Source organism: Corapipo altera, unplaced genomic scaffold (genome assembly GCF_003945725.1).
Source record: "Corapipo altera isolate COAL_440 unplaced genomic scaffold, ASM394572v1 271, whole genome shotgun sequence".
NCBI lineage: Eukaryota > Metazoa > Chordata > Aves > Passeriformes > Pipridae > Corapipo > Corapipo altera.
This window is the reverse complement of record NW_020884935.1, coordinates 3,441,551-3,447,639: the sequence shown is the minus strand read 5'-3', so window position 1 is coordinate 3,447,639 and position 6,089 is coordinate 3,441,551.

Sequence of the window (6,089 nt, the reverse complement as noted above, 5' to 3'; positions counted from 1 at the left end):
TGAAAAGCTTTTGAAGATCTTTGATTGTGAAGAGGTAACAGAGCTGAGTGACTCAGAGCACAGCAGTGGGAAAGGGTGGAACCCTGCTGAAGATACAGTGCAGGGCAGGTGTGGGTTTAAAAATGCCTTCAAAAATGGCTGGTTTTGGTTTGGCACCCATTTTTTTCAGAAGTTTAGTGTGGGCTGCTGTGGGAAAGGTTCTCAGGCAGAAATCTGGTGGTCACCCTTACAGCTGGAGCAGGACACCCCGATAAAAACATTCCCATGGAGTATGTTTGTGAATTTTAGCTGCCCCAGACAAAAACTGGAGTCATGAAGACTGCTCAGTCCCTTTCAGGCAGACGTGGAAGTGATGCTCTCTTTTAGCAAAAGTTGGAGAGACAAGATGTGTGTTTTATTCTGAGATCCCCTTGGCACTTTCCTGCTCAGCAAGTCCTTTCCAAAGCCCCTGAGTGCAGATAACCTGCTGTAGCTGAGCTGATGCCCCAGGGGAGTGCTGCCTTCTGGGGTTTGATTCCTGCACCAGGTTTAAGAGAGTCACAGGCTGAAAGGGTGGAGCTCAGGGTGTGAAAACTATGTGTGAAGCACTCTTGGTAAGTGGTTCAGGATCAGTGCTGCTCTCCAGAAAGCTCTACAGGGAAGGTAGGTGGAAACCTTGGAAAAGGAGACTTTGAGATTTGACCCCACCATAGAGGGACCTGGTGAAGGAATGGGGACCGAGCCAAAAGAAAATTGGGGAAAAGGGCATAGGATCCATCCAAAGACACAGGTGGAGCAGGTGACTGGAGCAGAGTGTGATAAAGCAGACAGGATAAAGCCGATAACGTGAGTACAACAAATGATTAAGAACAGATGGTACTTTCCCAAATTCACTTTTGTGAATTTATGAAGTTGCCCAACGGTGTGTTTTGTGCTGTCACTCACCCTGAATGGCAGGAGATGGAAAGGGAGAAAGCCCCGTGGATTGCTAAGGATGTTGTGGGTGCTACACATCCCTTCATGGGGAGAAAGGATCCCCTGATTTGGATTTAACCCTCTGGCTGAGAAAACCTTTCTGGGTGGTAAATACCACCCAAAACTACTTTCCAGAGCAGCCTCTGCAGCAGATGGGCTTGGGCTGTTGCTGGCCAGACCTCACCCTGCTTGGAGAAGCCCTGGGTGGGGTGTTTGCTCCTGAAGGTTCCCTGGCTACCTCATTAAGTTGATGGAAAATACAGTGCCATGTCAAATGAGGCTCCTGGAAGGTATTTTTTTCCTCCTGTTGTTGTTGGGCACGTTGTGTTTGCGCGTGATGCAGTTGTTATGGAGCAAAGAAACCAGCAGAGCCATGACAAAGTTCATTTATGGCCAATACAGTTTTACAGAGCCAAGTGATTGTTTTACAGTTCAAAGCTGCTTATAAGGGAATTCCTTGCACGTGAGGATCCACAGGCTGCCACGAGGCTTTAGCAGCCTGTCTTCATGTGAGCTGCAGGCTCCTTCCTGGCAGGGCAAAGGGACAGGGCTGCATTTAATTTGAAGTGCAGGTGTGAGTAAAGGAAAAATCCCCCAAAATCCCAGCATTGCCAAGGCCAGGGGGTAACAGTGAGGGTCAGGGCTGTAGTGGATCTCTGCACAGGCTGTGGGTCAGGGGAAGGGCATGGGGAAGCTCTGAGAGGTGTGAAGGTGGATGTGGGAGGGCTGGGCAGGAGCATGACCTCTCCTTTACCTCCAGAGTTGCGCACAGCCGGTGACACCTGCCTGGTGGGTAAATCCCATGCCCTGACTGCCTCCTGCTTGTGCTGCAGCACCCTCAGTGCTGCCAGTGAAGTCACTGGGTCAAAACCAGCTGAGCCACCCTCTCCACGTGCCCCAGGGGCCATGCTAGGGCTTTATCAAACCATGAGCAGGAGCCCTCGGCGGGGGCTGCAGCCGTGCCTGGGGACTGGGGCTCTGTGGCGCGTGTCACCTCCGTCACTGCGGGAGGAACAGAGCCAGGGAAACCCCCTCTGGGGGGAACACTGTGCTGGCTGCTGGCCGAGCTCTGGGGCACCTGGTGCTGAGGCCCCTGTCCCCAGGTGCTTGACAGCAGCCTGGTGAGGGTGAAGACCTCACTGCCAGGGCAGTACTGGGACCCCACCGCCATCCCAGGGCTCTGGTGCTGGCTGGGCTGCAGCCAGGCCGGCTCACATCGTCCGGCAGCCAACATGGATTGCTGAGGAAGTCCCAGGTAACCCCTGTGGGGGAGCAGATGTCCTGCTGGCCAGGAAGGCACCGGCCTTTCCAAACTCACCGAAGTACAAGGAGCAACTCCAGCAGCTTTATGAGTACCCTTGGTGTGAGCACACGGGTAACACACAGTTGCGCAACAGCACCGGCTCAACGAGCGGGCTTTCCAGACTCGTTCTGCCAGTCCAGCCAGATGGCTGGATCTGCTGGAAATCTCAGCAGGAAAAGCAGCAGCAGTGGTGTGGGGCTGTGCAGAGGCTGGGGCTGTGCTCCCCACCGGTGCATCCCGCGCATGGCTGCCCGGCGGTGCCGTCCTGCGCGACAGGTCAAAAGGGAAAGCATTGTCATTCCCTGCGGACAGCAAACAGGCTCTGCCCTTTGAAGCCTTTGAGAGGATTCGGTTGGGCTGGTGGCGGAGTTTGAGGAGTACACAGAGGAATGCAGAAAGTGCTTGTGTTGGGAGGCCAGGCTGTTTGCAGGCTCTGCCAGCTCCCCGCTGCGGTCTGGCTGCGGGAGCAGGTACAAGGAGCTGGAGGAATCCCTGTGCCAGGGGGTGTGGTGTTGATCCTGTCTCCTGCTGCCATGGGGTGTCCATGATGTGCTCACAGGAGGTCTTCACAAGTCCATGAAAATGTGATGGGGGCAGAGTTGTGAGCCATAAAGACCAGCAGAATAGCGCTGTAAGAGTTTACTGTCCTGAACCAATGCACCGTGGACAAACACTTTAAAATGCACTCAGTGTCCAGAGAAAACCTCTCTGCCTGCTCCAGTGCATCTCTGATTGCTCCTGCAGCTCCAGGTGCCGTGGTTTCCACACCTGCTGCTGCACTGCCCTGCACTGGCCTCCCCCAGCAGCCAAGGGACCTGCAAATCTGGGGCTCACCAGGGAGCCTTGATATCCTGATATCCCGACCCTCTGCCATGACAGGCCAATGTGTGCAGTGCTCCACATCCCATAGGGATGAGCCAGGGCTACCTCTCCACCTGGGAGTACCAGCAGGTCCATCCCTGCACACCCACCACAGCAGTCCCAGCAAACCTCCTGAGCTGCTCACACCATCTGCTCCCTAAAGGTCCCTCACAGGCAGACGCCCAAGTCTCTCATTTTCCTTCCCCCGTGAATGTGACGAGATCTCCCACACGGAGGAGATGGGCGAGACACCACCCTGGGTCCTCTGGGGACTAGGGACGGACACTTGGAGGAAGGAAGGAGTCTGGTTTCACTGCGTGTGGTCAGGTTAAACACCTGGTGTGAACAGTCTGAGCCACGGGCTGTAGCACACGGGTAAACGGGTAAATAAAAGCTCAGGGTTGATGTTCCCAGGGGCTGCAGGGCTTGGCTGGCACAGGGAGCACCTTCATTTAATCCTGGAAGGTCCTTTCCCCCTGCTGCAGGTGGTGGGAGCCTGGCAGGTCCTGGTGCAGCCCTGGGGCAAAGGAGCAGCACAATGGGCTCAGGAGAGCCAGAGCGGGAGTGCTGTGGGAGCCACCAGCAGTGGCAGGGAGAAGGCTCTGACCCCCTGGACTTTATTTCTCTGACCCAGGGACAAAACTTGAAAGTCAAAAAAACCCCTAGAGTTGTCCTGTCCCAGTGTAGGTGTAATGCAGAGCCACACAAACCCTGAACCTCAGGCATTCTATGTTACCTTCTAACTCAAGGAACTTTGGTTTTACTTTTCTATTCAGCAAAATTAATTCTTCTCTCTGTAATTAATATGCTGCTCAAATGGAATCTTAATTACAGATAAATCACAAATCTACACACTCAACTGTTATGCTTTTCAAGTAATAAAACAGATCATTTGTCTTCCTCAGATGAACAGAGCCCAACCAGCACACCATTTCCCCCTTTATGAAGAATTCATTTGCCTTAGAAAGAAAGTCTTTAAAAAAACATTGCAAGGATTTCTTAAATAGGGGATCAAAGCTCCCACACTGCTGGAAACCATTTTTTGCTAAATAAGATGTGAGTAAAGGGGAAAAAAAGTAAAAGTTTTTTTGCTAGTGGTCGGGATTACAACACCCTCGGGAGGGACGAGGATGTGGGGTCAAGAAGTGGTGACCAGGTTAAGCGACACAGGGAACAGAAGGGGAGGACAAAGGAACAGAAAGTGGAAGTGGACAGATGAATGAGGACGCATGTTTCTGTGCCGCAAGAGAATGGGGGCTACATCAATTCATACTGAGAGCCGGGGCTGAGGGCTGGTAATGGATCGGGGGACACAGCAGGGATCAGAGGTCACCAGTGCTCCCAGCCAGGCTAATTGACTGTTATGTGCATATTAGTGATGATGATGTAGCAGGAGGGCAGGACACGGGGGGCAGATGTGCACGAGTCCCGCTGCCCTGTAATTCCTGCCTCACACCTGTGGAACAAACGAACACACACAGGGAAGGGATTGGCTTAGCTGGGCTTTTTCGGGAGGGGAGCCCACGGCTGCAGGTAGGGATCTTTGATCTGGGTGTCCACATGATGGAACAAATGTGCTCAGCTAATTTGCTTTGCCATCTTACAGGGTTTTATTTCGGCTCCATGTGTCGGGCACAGCCTGAGGATGAGAACACCACATCTCAGCTGTGCTGCTCTGCACCACCACGGAGGTCCCTGAGCCCCTGGAGGGCAGGGCTGCACTGGGGTCAGGAGTGTACCTGGCTGTTCATCATCTTCTGTGGTCCCAGAGACTCTCTGCAAGGATAACAAATGAAACCAGGAGCCTGGGCTCTCCCCCACATCCCAGTCCAGCCTCCAGGCATCCTGCCAGCAGCTCCAGGCACACGGGCCAGCACTTCCCTGCTCTGACATACCTTCATCCAGCCCTGGTGTGTGGAAGGGCCGTGTTCCTCTGCACGTACAACCAGGTGAGGGGGTTAAAATAAAGACACGAGCTGGTGCAATAAATGCTGCCACCCCTCCTGAGTGTGGCTGTGTCTGGGGGGATTGATGCTTCTCTTTTAGCTGGAACAGGTGGATGTTTCTTGTTTGCTGTAGTAGAGATGGAGGGCTAGGAATTGGACTGGATGATCCCTGTGTGTCCCTTCCAGCTCAGGATATTCCATGATTCTATGGTGTTTCACTCCTGGCACACAGCTCTTTGCCCACCCAGTGCCCAGTGCTGCCTCCTCGGAAGCAGAGCTGCTCCCTCCTTACACAAAGGGATTTCCCAGTCGCCTGATGAAGAGAATATTCCCCGTTTCCTCACTCTTGAGTCTGCCGACAGCATCCCTTGGTGAGTGATGGATACTGGAGATGATTTATAGTTCTTTGTTACACAAATGCCTCCACATTCTTCCCCATCCTCTCACAGCAACCACAATCACTTCTCCCGGCAGAAAAGCAGGAGCCTCAGCCTGGGAACAGCATGAAGGATGCGGAGTTGGGTCTTTATTCACTGTAAATACACCACTGGGGACACAAACAGGGGAATTGTCACCACTGTGGTGCTCTGCACCCAGGGCTCTGTGTGGCTGCTCCCACTTCTGCTGGGAAGTTAAAAGTTTGGCAAAGAGAAAGCACTATAAATCAGACAGAGAGGGGAGGAGGGGAGGATCAGGTTTACCCAATTTTTCATTTCAGAGTTTGTTATTAAAGTAGTGAATGTTACAGGAGGAACAGCCATTGCCTATATGTCTTAGAGCTCTTGGATTTCAGCAATGTAAACCTTTAGCCCTTGAGATCTTTATTACGTTCTATAGTTTTTGTTGCTGCTTAATGGGGTTTCTGTTTGTTTTACTTCAAGAACAACCAGGAAAAAAATATCTGTATTTTTTGATCTGATAGATTTACCTGCACTATTGGATCTCACAGTTTATCATAATGAAGAAATACATGAATTAAGTAAATTCTGATCTTAATCTGGGCAAACTCTCTTGAGTGGCTTGAG